The sequence below is a fragment of the Phasianus colchicus genome, chromosome 34, assembly GCF_987193195.1.
Source record: "Phasianus colchicus chromosome 34, bPhaCol1.hap1.1, whole genome shotgun sequence".
NCBI lineage: Eukaryota > Metazoa > Chordata > Aves > Galliformes > Phasianidae > Phasianus > Phasianus colchicus.
In genome coordinates, this window is record NC_143469.1 from 20,660 (window position 1) to 35,000 (window position 14,341).

At 50.0% G+C, this 14,341-nt stretch overlaps 1 protein-coding gene across 3 annotated transcripts in view; it reads right to left on the reverse strand.

Annotated features, from left to right (window-relative positions):
* Positions 1 to 13,156: 13,156 nt before the first annotated feature.
* The window catches only part of LOC149913789 (uncharacterized), a 16,326-nt gene continuing 15,141 nt past the window's right edge, over positions 13,157 to 14,341 (reverse strand). For 2 of the 3 annotated variants that reach the window (XR_016460960.1, XR_016460959.1), the window contains exon 7: positions 13,157 to 13,212. The gene's annotated coding sequence lies outside the window, so the exon portion shown is untranslated. The remainder of the gene's footprint in view (positions 13,213 to 14,341) is intronic. The other variant, XR_016460961.1, reaches the window with a different exon arrangement.

The following is a 14,341-nucleotide window of genomic DNA, read 5'->3' on the forward strand; positions in this document are numbered from 1 at the left end:
AACCCTAACCCTAACCCTAACCCTAACCCTAACCCTAACCCTAACCCTAACCCTAACCCTAACCCTAACCCTAACCCTAACCCTAACCCTAACCCTAACCCTAACCCTAACCCTAACCCTAACCCTAACCCTAACCCTAACCCTAACCCTAACCCTAACCCTAACCCTAACCCTAACCCTAACCCTAACCCTAACCCTAACCCTAACCCTAACCCTAACCCTAACCCTAACCCTAACCCTAACCCTAACCCTAACCCTAACCCTAACCCTAACCCTAACCCTAACCCTAACCCTAACCCTAACCCTAACCCTAACCCTAACCCTAACCCTAACCCTAACCCTAACCCTAACCCTAACCCTAACCCTAACCCTAACCCTAACCCTAACCCTAACCCTAACCCTAACCCTAACCCTAACCCTAACCCTAACCCTAACCCTAACCCTAACCCTAACCCTAACCCTAACCCTAACCCTAACCCTAACCCTAACCCTAACCCTAACCCTAACCCTAACCCTAACCCTAACCCTAACCCTAACCCTAACCCTAACCCTAACCCTAACCCTAACCCTAACCCTAACCCTAACCCTAACCCTAACCCTAACCCTAACCCTAACCCTAACCCTAACCCTAACCCTAACCCTAACCCTAACCCTAACCCTAACCCTAACCCTAACCCTAACCCTAACCCTAACCCTAACCCTAACCCTAACCCTAACCCTAACCCTAACCCTAACCCTAACCCTAACCCTAACCCTAACCCTAACCCTAACCCTAACCCTAACCCTAACCCTAACCCTAACCCTAACCCTAACCCTAACCCTAACCCTAACCCTAACCCTAACCCTAACCCTAACCCTAACCCTAACCCTAACCCTAACCCTAACCCTAACCCTAACCCTAACCCTAACCCTAACCCTAACCCTAACCCTAACCCTAACCCTAACCCTAACCCTAACCCTAACCCTAACCCTAACCCTAACCCTAACCCTAACCCTAACCCTAACCCTAACCCTAACCCTAACCCTAACCCTAACCCTAACCCTAACCCTAACCCTAACCCTAACCCTAACCCTAACCCTAACCCTAACCCTAACCCTAACCCTAACCCTAACCCTAACCCTAACCCTAACCCTAACCCTAACCCTAACCCTAACCCTAACCCTAACCCTAACCCTAACCCTAACCCTAACCCTAACCCTAACCCTAACCCTAACCCTAACCCTAACCCTAACCCTAACCCTAACCCTAACCCTAACCCTAACCCTAACCCTAACCCTAACCCTAACCCTAACCCTAACCCTAACCCTAACCCTAACCCTAACCCTAACCCTAACCCTAACCCTAACCCTAACCCTAACCCTAACCCTAACCCTAACCCTAACCCTAACCCTAACCCTAACCCTAACCCTAACCCTAACCCTAACCCTAACCCTAACCCTAACCCTAACCCTAACCCTAACCCTAACCCTAACCCTAACCCTAACCCTAACCCTAACCCTAACCCTAACCCTAACCCTAACCCTAACCCTAACCCTAACCCTAACCCTAACCCTAACCCTAACCCTAACCCTAACCCTAACCCTAACCCTAACCCTAACCCTAACCCTAACCCTAACCCTAACCCTAACCCTAACCCTAACCCTAACCCTAACCCTAACCCTAACCCTAACCCTAACCCTAACCCTAACCCTAACCCTAACCCTAACCCTAACCCTAACCCTAACCCTAACCCTAACCCTAACCCTAACCCTAACCCTAACCCTAACCCTAACCCTAACCCTAACCCTAACCCTAACCCTAACCCTAACCCTAACCCTAACCCTAACCCTAACCCTAACCCTAACCCTAACCCTAACCCTAACCCTAACCCTAACCCTAACCCTAACCCTAACCCTAACCCTAACCCTAACCCTAACCCTAACCCTAACCCTAACCCTAACCCTAACCCTAACCCTAACCCTAACCCTAACCCTAACCCTAACCCTAACCCTAACCCTAACCCTAACCCTAACCCTAACCCTAACCCTAACCCTAACCCTAACCCTAACCCTAACCCTAACCCTAACCCTAACCCTAACCCTAACCCTAACCCTAACCCTAACCCTAACCCTAACCCTAACCCTAACCCTAACCCTAACCCTAACCCTAACCCTAACCCTAACCCTAACCCTAACCCTAACCCTAACCCTAACCCTAACCCTAACCCTAACCCTAACCCTAACCCTAACCCTAACCCTAACCCTAACCCTAACCCTAACCCTAACCCTAACCCTAACCCTAACCCTAACCCTAACCCTAACCCTAACCCTAACCCTAACCCTAACCCTAACCCTAACCCTAACCCTAACCCTAACCCTAACCCTAACCCTAACCCTAACCCTAACCCTAACCCTAACCCTAACCCTAACCCTAACCCTAACCCTAACCCTAACCCTAACCCTAACCCTAACCCTAACCCTAACCCTAACCCTAACCCTAACCCTAACCCTAACCCTAACCCTAACCCTAACCCTAACCCTAACCCTAACCCTAACCCTAACCCTAACCCTAACCCTAACCCTAACCCTAACCCTAACCCTAACCCTAACCCTAACCCTAACCCTAACCCTAACCCTAACCCTAACCCTAACCCTAACCCTAACCCTAACCCTAACCCTAACCCTAACCCTAACCCTAACCCTAACCCTAACCCTAACCCTAACCCTAACCCTAACCCTAACCCTAACCCTAACCCTAACCCTAACCCTAACCCTAACCCTAACCCTAACCCTAACCCTAACCCTAACCCTAACCCTAACCCTAACCCTAACCCTAACCCTAACCCTAACCCTAACCCTAACCCTAACCCTAACCCTAACCCTAACCCTAACCCTAACCCTAACCCTAACCCTAACCCTAACCCTAACCCTAACCCTAACCCTAACCCTAACCCTAACCCTAACCCTAACCCTAACCCTAACCCTAACCCTAACCCTAACCCTAACCCTAACCCTAACCCTAACCCTAACCCTAACCCTAACCCTAACCCTAACCCTAACCCTAACCCTAACCCTAACCCTAACCCTAACCCTAACCCTAACCCTAACCCTAACCCTAACCCTAACCCTAACCCTAACCCTAACCCTAACCCTAACCCTAACCCTAACCCTAACCCTAACCCTAACCCTAACCCTAACCCTAACCCTAACCCTAACCCTAACCCTAACCCTAACCCTAACCCTAACCCTAACCCTAACCCTAACCCTAACCCTAACCCTAACCCTAACCCTAACCCTAACCCTAACCCTAACCCTAACCCTAACCCTAACCCTAACCCTAACCCTAACCCTAACCCTAACCCTAACCCTAACCCTAACCCTAACCCTAACCCTAACCCTAACCCTAACCCTAACCCTAACCCTAACCCTAACCCTAACCCTAACCCTAACCCTAACCCTAACCCTAACCCTAACCCTAACCCTAACCCTAACCCTAACCCTAACCCTAACCCTAACCCTAACCCTAACCCTAACCCTAACCCTAACCCTAACCCTAACCCTAACCCTAACCCTAACCCTAACCCTAACCCTAACCCTAACCCTAACCCTAACCCTAACCCTAACCCTAACCCTAACCCTAACCCTAACCCTAACCCTAACCCTAACCCTAACCCTAACCCTAACCCTAACCCTAACCCTAACCCTAACCCTAACCCTAACCCTAACCCTAACCCTAACCCTAACCCTAACCCTAACCCTAACCCTAACCCTAACCCTAACCCTAACCCTAACCCTAACCCTAACCCTAACCCTAACCCTAACCCTAACCCTAACCCTAACCCTAACCCTAACCCTAACCCTAACCCTAACCCTAACCCTAACCCTAACCCTAACCCTAACCCTAACCCTAACCCTAACCCTAACCCTAACCCTAACCCTAACCCTAACCCTAACCCTAACCCTAACCCTAACCCTAACCCTAACCCTAACCCTAACCCTAACCCTAACCCTAACCCTAACCCTAACCCTAACCCTAACCCTAACCCTAACCCTAACCCTAACCCTAACCCTAACCCTAACCCTAACCCTAACCCTAACCCTAACCCTAACCCTAACCCTAACCCTAACCCTAACCCTAACCCTAACCCTAACCCTAACCCTAACCCTAACCCTAACCCTAACCCTAACCCTAACCCTAACCCTAACCCTAACCCTAACCCTAACCCTAACCCTAACCCTAACCCTAACCCTAACCCTAACCCTAACCCTAACCCTAACCCTAACCCTAACCCTAACCCTAACCCTAACCCTAACCCTAACCCTAACCCTAACCCTAACCCTAACCCTAACCCTAACCCTAACCCTAACCCTAACCCTAACCCTAACCCTAACCCTAACCCTAACCCTAACCCTAACCCTAACCCTAACCCTAACCCTAACCCTAACCCTAACCCTAACCCTAACCCTAACCCTAACCCTAACCCTAACCCTAACCCTAACCCTAACCCTAACCCTAACCCTAACCCTAACCCTAACCCTAACCCTAACCCTAACCCTAACCCTAACCCTAACCCTAACCCTAACCCTAACCCTAACCCTAACCCTAACCCTAACCCTAACCCTAACCCTAACCCTAACCCTAACCCTAACCCTAACCCTAACCCTAACCCTAACCCTAACCCTAACCCTAACCCTAACCCTAACCCTAACCCTAACCCTAACCCTAACCCTAACCCTAACCCTAACCCTAACCCTAACCCTAACCCTAACCCTAACCCTAACCCTAACCCTAACCCTAACCCTAACCCTAACCCTAACCCTAACCCTAACCCTAACCCTAACCCTAACCCTAACCCTAACCCTAACCCTAACCCTAACCCTAACCCTAACCCTAACCCTAACCCTAACCCTAACCCTAACCCTAACCCTAACCCTAACCCTAACCCTAACCCTAACCCTAACCCTAACCCTAACCCTAACCCTAACCCTAACCCTAACCCTAACCCTAACCCTAACCCTAACCCTAACCCTAACCCTAACCCTAACCCTAACCCTAACCCTAACCCTAACCCTAACCCTAACCCTAACCCTAACCCTAACCCTAACCCTAACCCTAACCCTAACCCTAACCCTAACCCTAACCCTAACCCTAACCCTAACCCTAACCCTAACCCTAACCCTAACCCTAACCCTAACCCTAACCCTAACCCTAACCCTAACCCTAACCCTAACCCTAACCCTAACCCTAACCCTAACCCTAACCCTAACCCTAACCCTAACCCTAACCCTAACCCTAACCCTAACCCTAACCCTAACCCTAACCCTAACCCTAACCCTAACCCTAACCCTAACCCTAACCCTAACCCTAACCCTAACCCTAACCCTAACCCTAACCCTAACCCTAACCCTAACCCTAACCCTAACCCTAACCCTAACCCTAACCCTAACCCTAACCCTAACCCTAACCCTAACCCTAACCCTAACCCTAACCCTAACCCTAACCCTAACCCTAACCCTAACCCTAACCCTAACCCTAACCCTAACCCTAACCCTAACCCTAACCCTAACCCTAACCCTAACCCTAACCCTAACCCTAACCCTAACCCTAACCCTAACCCTAACCCTAACCCTAACCCTAACCCTAACCCTAACCCTAACCCTAACCCTAACCCTAACCCTAACCCTAACCCTAACCCTAACCCTAACCCTAACCCTAACCCTAACCCTAACCCTAACCCTAACCCTAACCCTAACCCTAACCCTAACCCTAACCCTAACCCTAACCCTAACCCTAACCCTAACCCTAACCCTAACCCTAACCCTAACCCTAACCCTAACCCTAACCCTAACCCTAACCCTAACCCTAACCCTAACCCTAACCCTAACCCTAACCCTAACCCTAACCCTAACCCTAACCCTAACCCTAACCCTAACCCTAACCCTAACCCTAACCCTAACCCTAACCCTAACCCTAACCCTAACCCTAACCCTAACCCTAACCCTAACCCTAACCCTAACCCTAACCCTAACCCTAACCCTAACCCTAACCCTAACCCTAACCCTAACCCTAACCCTAACCCTAACCCTAACCCTAACCCTAACCCTAACCCTAACCCTAACCCTAACCCTAACCCTAACCCTAACCCTAACCCTAACCCTAACCCTAACCCTAACCCTAACCCTAACCCTAACCCTAACCCTAACCCTAACCCTAACCCTAACCCTAACCCTAACCCTAACCCTAACCCTAACCCTAACCCTAACCCTAACCCTAACCCTAACCCTAACCCTAACCCTAACCCTAACCCTAACCCTAACCCTAACCCTAACCCTAACCCTAACCCTAACCCTAACCCTAACCCTAACCCTAACCCTAACCCTAACCCTAACCCTAACCCTAACCCTAACCCTAACCCTAACCCTAACCCTAACCCTAACCCTAACCCTAACCCTAACCCTAACCCTAACCCTAACCCTAACCCTAACCCTAACCCTAACCCTAACCCTAACCCTAACCCTAACCCTAACCCTAACCCTAACCCTAACCCTAACCCTAACCCTAACCCTAACCCTAACCCTAACCCTAACCCTAACCCTAACCCTAACCCTAACCCTAACCCTAACCCTAACCCTAACCCTAACCCTAACCCTAACCCTAACCCTAACCCTAACCCTAACCCTAACCCTAACCCTAACCCTAACCCTAACCCTAACCCTAACCCTAACCCTAACCCTAACCCTAACCCTAACCCTAACCCTAACCCTAACCCTAACCCTAACCCTAACCCTAACCCTAACCCTAACCCTAACCCTAACCCTAACCCTAACCCTAACCCTAACCCTAACCCTAACCCTAACCCTAACCCTAACCCTAACCCTAACCCTAACCCTAACCCTAACCCTAACCCTAACCCTAACCCTAACCCTAACCCTAACCCTAACCCTAACCCTAACCCTAACCCTAACCCTAACCCTAACCCTAACCCTAACCCTAACCCTAACCCTAACCCTAACCCTAACCCTAACCCTAACCCTAACCCTAACCCTAACCCTAACCCTAACCCTAACCCTAACCCTAACCCTAACCCTAACCCTAACCCTAACCCTAACCCTAACCCTAACCCTAACCCCCTAACCCTAACCCTAACCCTAACCCTAACCCTAACCCTAACCCTAACCCTAACCCTAACCCTAACCCTAACCCTAACCCTAACCCTAACCCTAACCCTAACCCTAACCCTAACCCTAACCCTAACCCTAACCCTAACCCTAACCCTAACCCTAACCCTAACCCTAACCCTAACCCTAACCCTAACCCTAACCCTAACCCTAACCCTAACCCTAACCCTAACCCTAACCCTAACCCTAACCCTAACCCTAACCCTAACCCTAACCCTAACCCTAACCCTAACCCTAACCCTAACCCTAACCCTAACCCTAACCCTAACCCTAACCCTAACCCTAACCCTAACCCTAACCCTAACCCTAACCCTAACCCTAACCCTAACCCTAACCCTAACCCTAACCCTAACCCTAACCCTAACCCTAACCCTAACCCTAACCCTAACCCTAACCCTAACCCTAACCCTAACCCTAACCCTAACCCTAACCCTAACCCTAACCCTAACCCTAACCCTAACCCTAACCCTAACCCTAACCCTAACCCTAACCCTAACCCTAACCCTAACCCTAACCCTAACCCTAACCCTAACCCTAACCCTAACCCTAACCCTAACCCTAACCCTAACCCTAACCCTAACCCTAACCCTAACCCTAACCCTAACCCTAACCCTAACCCTAACCCTAACCCTAACCCTAACCCTAACCCTAACCCTAACCCTAACCCTAACCCTAACCCTAACCCTAACCCTAACCCTAACCCTAACCCTAACCCTAACCCTAACCCTAACCCTAACCCTAACCCTAACCCTAACCCTAACCCTAACCCTAACCCTAACCCTAACCCTAACCCTAACCCTAACCCTAACCCTAACCCTAACCCTAACCCTAACCCTAACCCTAACCCTAACCCTAACCCTAACCCTAACCCTAACCCTAACCCTAACCCTAACCCTAACCCTAACCCTAACCCTAACCCTAACCCTAACCCTAACCCTAACCCTAACCCTAACCCTAACCCTAACCCTAACCCTAACCCTAACCCTAACCCTAACCCTAACCCTAACCCTAACCCTAACCCTAACCCTAACCCTAACCCTAACCCTAACCCTAACCCTAACCCTAACCCTAACCCTAACCCTAACCCTAACCCTAACCCTAACCCTAACCCTAACCCTAACCCTAACCCTAACCCTAACCCTAACCCTAACCCTAACCCTAACCCTAACCCTAACCCTAACCCTAACCCTAACCCTAACCCTAACCCTAACCCTAACCCTAACCCTAACCCTAACCCTAACCCTAACCCTAACCCTAACCCTAACCCTAACCCTAACCCTAACCCTAACCCTAACCCTAACCCTAACCCTAACCCTAACCCTAACCCTAACCCTAACCCTAACCCTAACCCTAACCCTAACCCTAACCCTAACCCTAACCCTAACCCTAACCCTAACCCTAACCCTAACCCTAACCCTAACCCTAACCCTAACCCTAACCCTAACCCTAACCCTAACCCTAACCCTAACCCTAACCCTAACCCTAACCCTAACCCTAACCCTAACCCTAACCCTAACCCTAACCCTAACCCTAACCCTAACCCTAACCCTAACCCTAACCCTAACCCTAACCCTAACCCTAACCCTAACCCTAACCCTAACCCTAACCCTAACCCTAACCCTAACCCTAACCCTAACCCTAACCCTAACCCTAACCCTAACCCTAACCCTAACCCTAACCCTAACCCTAACCCTAACCCTAACCCTAACCCTAACCCTAACCCTAACCCTAACCCTAACCCTAACCCTAACCCTAACCCTAACCCTAACCCTAACCCTAACCCTAACCCTAACCCTAACCCTAACCCTAACCCTAACCCTAACCCTAACCCTAACCCTAACCCTAACCCTAACCCTAACCCTAACCCTAACCCTAACCCTAACCCTAACCCTAACCCTAACCCTAACCCTAACCCTAACCCTAACCCTAACCCTAACCCTAACCCTAACCCTAACCCTAACCCTAACCCTAACCCTAACCCTAACCCTAACCCTAACCCTAACCCTAACCCTAACCCTAACCCTAACCCTAACCCTAACCCTAACCCTAACCCTAACCCTAACCCTAACCCTAACCCTAACCCTAACCCTAACCCTAACCCTAACCCTAACCCTAACCCTAACCCTAACCCTAACCCTAACCCTAACCCTAACCCTAACCCTAACCCTAACCCTAACCCTAACCCTAACCCTAACCCTAACCCTAACCCTAACCCTAACCCTAACCCTAACCCTAACCCTAACCCTAACCCTAACCCTAACCCTAACCCTAACCCTAACCCTAACCCTAACCCTAACCCTAACCCTAACCCTAACCCTAACCCTAACCCTAACCCTAACCCTAACCCTAACCCTAACCCTAACCCTAACCCTAACCCTAACCCTAACCCTAACCCTAACCCTAACCCTAACCCTAACCCTAACCCTAACCCTAACCCTAACCCTAACCCTAACCCTAACCCTAACCCTAACCCTAACCCTAACCCTAACCCTAACCCTAACCCTAACCCTAACCCTAACCCTAACCCTAACCCTAACCCTAACCCTAACCCTAACCCTAACCCTAACCCTAACCCTAACCCTAACCCTAACCCTAACCCTAACCCTAACCCTAACCCTAACCCTAACCCTAACCCTAACCCTAACCCTAACCCTAACCCTAACCCTAACCCTAACCCTAACCCTAACCCTAACCCTAACCCTAACCCTAACCCTAACCCTAACCCTAACCCTAACCCTAACCCTAACCCTAACCCTAACCCTAACCCTAACCCTAACCCTAACCCTAACCCTAACCCTAACCCTAACCCTAACCCTAACCCTAACCCTAACCCTAACCCTAACCCTAACCCTAACCCTAACCCTAACCCTAACCCTAACCCTAACCCTAACCCTAACCCTAACCCTAACCCTAACCCTAACCCTAACCCTAACCCTAACCCTAACCCTAACCCTAACCCTAACCCTAACCCTAACCCTAACCCTAACCCTAACCCTAACCCTAACCCTAACCCTAACCCTAACCCTAACCCTAACCCTAACCCTAACCCTAACCCTAACCCTAACCCTAACCCTAACCCTAACCCTAACCCTAACCCTAACCCTAACCCTAACCCTAACCCTAACCCTAACCCTAACCCTAACCCTAACCCTAACCCTAACCCTAACCCTAACCCTAACCCTAACCCTAACCCTAACCCTAACCCTAACCCTAACCCTAACCCTAACCCTAACCCTAACCCTAACCCTAACCCTAACCCTAACCCTAACCCTAACCCTAACCCTAACCCTAACCCTAACCCTAACCCTAACCCTAACCCTAACCCTAACCCTAACCCTAACCCTAACCCTAACCCTAACCCTAACCCTAACCCTAACCCTAACCCTAACCCTAACCCTAACCCTAACCCTAACCCTAACCCTAACCCTAACCCTAACCCTAACCCTAACCCTAACCCTAACCCTAACCCTAACCCTAACCCTAACCCTAACCCTAACCCTAACCCTAACCCTAACCCTAACCCTAACCCTAACCCTAACCCTAACCCTAACCCTAACCCTAACCCTAACCCTAACCCTAACCCTAACCCTAACCCTAACCCTAACCCTAACCCTAACCCTAACCCTAACCCTAACCCTAACCCTAACCCTAACCCTAACCCTAACCCTAACCCTAACCCTAACCCTAACCCTAACCCTAACCCTAACCCTAACCCTAACCCTAACCCTAACCCTAACCCTAACCCTAACCCTAACCCTAACCCTAACCCTAACCCTAACCCTAACCCTAACCCTAACCCTAACCCTAACCCTAACCCTAACCCTAACCCTAACCCTAACCCTAACCCTAACCCTAACCCTAACCCTAACCCTAACCCTAACCCTAACCCTAACCCTAACCCTAACCCTAACCCTAACCCTAACCCTAACCCTAACCCTAACCCTAACCCTAACCCTAACCCTAACCCTAACCCTAACCCTAACCCTAACCCTAACCCTAACCCTAACCCTAACCCTAACCCTAACCCTAACCCTAACCCTAACCCTAACCCTAACCCTAACCCTAACCCTAACCCTAACCCTAACCCTAACCCTAACCCTAACCCTAACCCTAACCCTAACCCTAACCCTAACCCTAACCCTAACCCTAACCCTAACCCTAACCCTAACCCTAACCCTAACCCTAACCCTAACCCTAACCCTAACCCTAACCCTAACCCTAACCCTAACCCTAACCCTAACCCTAACCCTAACCCTAACCCTAACCCTAACCCTAACCCTAACCCTAACCCTAACCCTAACCCTAACCCTAACCCTAACCCTAACCCTAACCCTAACCCTAACCCTAACCCTAACCCTAACCCTAACCCTAACCCTAACCCTAACCCTAACCCTAACCCTAACCCTAACCCTAACCCTAACCCTAACCCTAACCCTAACCCTAACCCTAACCCTAACCCTAACCCTAACCCTAACCCTAACCCTAACCCTAACCCTAACCCTAACCCTAACCCTAACCCTAACCCTAACCCTAACCCTAACCCTAACCCTAACCCTAACCCTAACCCTAACCCTAACCCTAACCCTAACCCTAACCCTAACCCTAACCCTAACCCTAACCCTAACCCTAACCCTAACCCTAACCCTAACCCTAACCCTAACCCTAACCCTAACCCTAACCCTAACCCTAACCCTAACCCTAACCCTAACCCTAACCCTAACCCTAACCCTAACCCTAACCCTAACCCTAACCCTAACCCTAACCCTAACCCTAACCCTAACCCTAACCCTAACCCTAACCCTAACCCTAACCCTAACCCTAACCCTAACCCTAACCCTAACCCTAACCCTAACCCTAACCCTAACCCTAACCCTAACCCTAACCCTAACCCTAACCCTAACCCTAACCCTAACCCTAACCCTAACCCTAACCCTAACCCTAACCCTAACCCTAACCCTAACCCTAACCCTAACCCTAACCCTAACCCTAACCCTAACCCTAACCCTAACCCTAACCCTAACCCTAACCCTAACCCTAACCCTAACCCTAACCCTAACCCTAACCCTAACCCTAACCCTAACCCTAACCCTAACCCTAACCCTAACCCTAACCCTAACCCTAACCCTAACCCTAACCCTAACCCTAACCCTAACCCTAACCCTAACCCTAACCCTAACCCTAACCCTAACCCTAACCCTAACCCTAACCCTAACCCTAACCCTAACCCTAACCCTAACCCTAACCCTAACCCTAACCCTAACCCTAACCCTAACCCTAACCCTAACCCTAACCCTAACCCTAACCCTAACCCTAACCCTAACCCTAACCCTAACCCTAACCCTAACCCTAACCCTAACCCTAACCCTAACCCTAACCCTAACCCTAACCCTAACCCTAACCCTAACCCTAACCCTAACCCTAACCCTAACCCTAACCCTAACCCTAACCCTAACCCTAACCCTAACCCTAACCCTAACCCTAACCCTAACCCTAACCCTAACCCTAACCCTAACCCTAACCCTAACCCTAACCCTAACCCTAACCCTAACCCTAACCCTAACCCTAACCCTAACCCTAACCCTAACCCTAACCCTAACCCTAACCCTAACCCTAACCCTAACCCTAACCCTAACCCTAACCCTAACCCTAACCCTAACCCTAACCCTAACCCTAACCCTAACCCTAACCCTAACCCTAACCCTAACCCTAACCCTAACCCTAACCCTAACCCTAACCCTAACCCTAACCCTAACCCTAACCCTAACCCTAACCCTAACCCTAACCCTAACCCTAACCCTAACCCTAACCCTAACCCTAACCCTAACCCTAACCCTAACCCTAACCCTAACCCTAACCCTAACCCTAACCCTAACCCTAACCCTAACCCTAACCCTAACCCTAACCCTAACCCTAACCCTAACCCTAACCCTAACCCTAACCCTAACCCTAACCCTAACCCTAACCCTAACCCTAACCCTAACCCTAACCCTAACCCTAACCCTAACCCTAACCCTAACCCTAACCCTAACCCTAACCCTAACCCTAACCCTAACCCTCTAACCCTAACCCTAACCCTAACCCTAACCCTAACCCTAACCCTAACCCTAACCCTAACCCTAACCCTAACCCTAACCCTAACCCTAACCCTAACCCTAACCCTAACCCTAACCCTAACCCTAACCCTAACCCTAACCCTAACCCTAACCCTAACCCTAACCCTAACCCTAACCCTAACCCTAACCCTAACCCTAACCCTAACCCTAACCCTAACCCTAACCCTAACCCTAACCCTAACCCTAACCCTAACCCTAACCCTAACCCTAACCCTAACCCTAACCCTAACCCTAACCCTAACCCTAACCCTAACCCTAACCCTAACCCTAACCCTAACCCTAACCCTAACCCTAACCCTAACCCTAACCCTAACCCTAACCCTAACCCTAACCCTAACCCTAACCCTAACCCTAACCCTAACCCTAACCCTAACCCTAACCCTAACCCTAACCCTAACCCTAACCCTAACCCTAACCCTAACCCTAACCCTAACCCTAACCCTAACCCTAACCCTAACCCTAACCCTAACCCTAACCCTAACCCTAACCCTAACCCTAACCCTAACCCTAACCCTAACCCTAACCCTAACCCTAACCCTAACCCTAACCCTAACCCTAACCCTAACCCTAACCCTAACCCTAACCCTAACCCTAACCCTAACCCTAACCCTAACCCTAACCCTAACCCTAACCCTAACCCTAACCCTAACCCTAACCCTAACCCTAACCCTAACCCTAACCCTAACCCTAACCCTAACCCTAACCCTAACCCTAACCCTAACCCTAACCCTAACCCTAACCCTAACCCTAACCCTAACCCTAACCCTAACCCTAACCCTAACCCTAACCCTAACCCTAACCCTAACCCTAACCCTAACCCTAACCCTAACCCTAACCCTAACCCTAACCCTAACCCTAACCCTAACCCTAACCCTAACCCTAACCCTAACCCTAACCCTAACCCTAACCCTAACCCTAACCCTAACCCTAACCCTAACCCTAACCCTAACCCTAACCCTAACCCTAACCCTAACCCTAACCCTAACCCTAACCCTAACCCTAACCCTAACCCTAACCCTAACCCTAACCCTAACCCTAACCCTAACCCTAACCCTAACCCTAACCCTAAC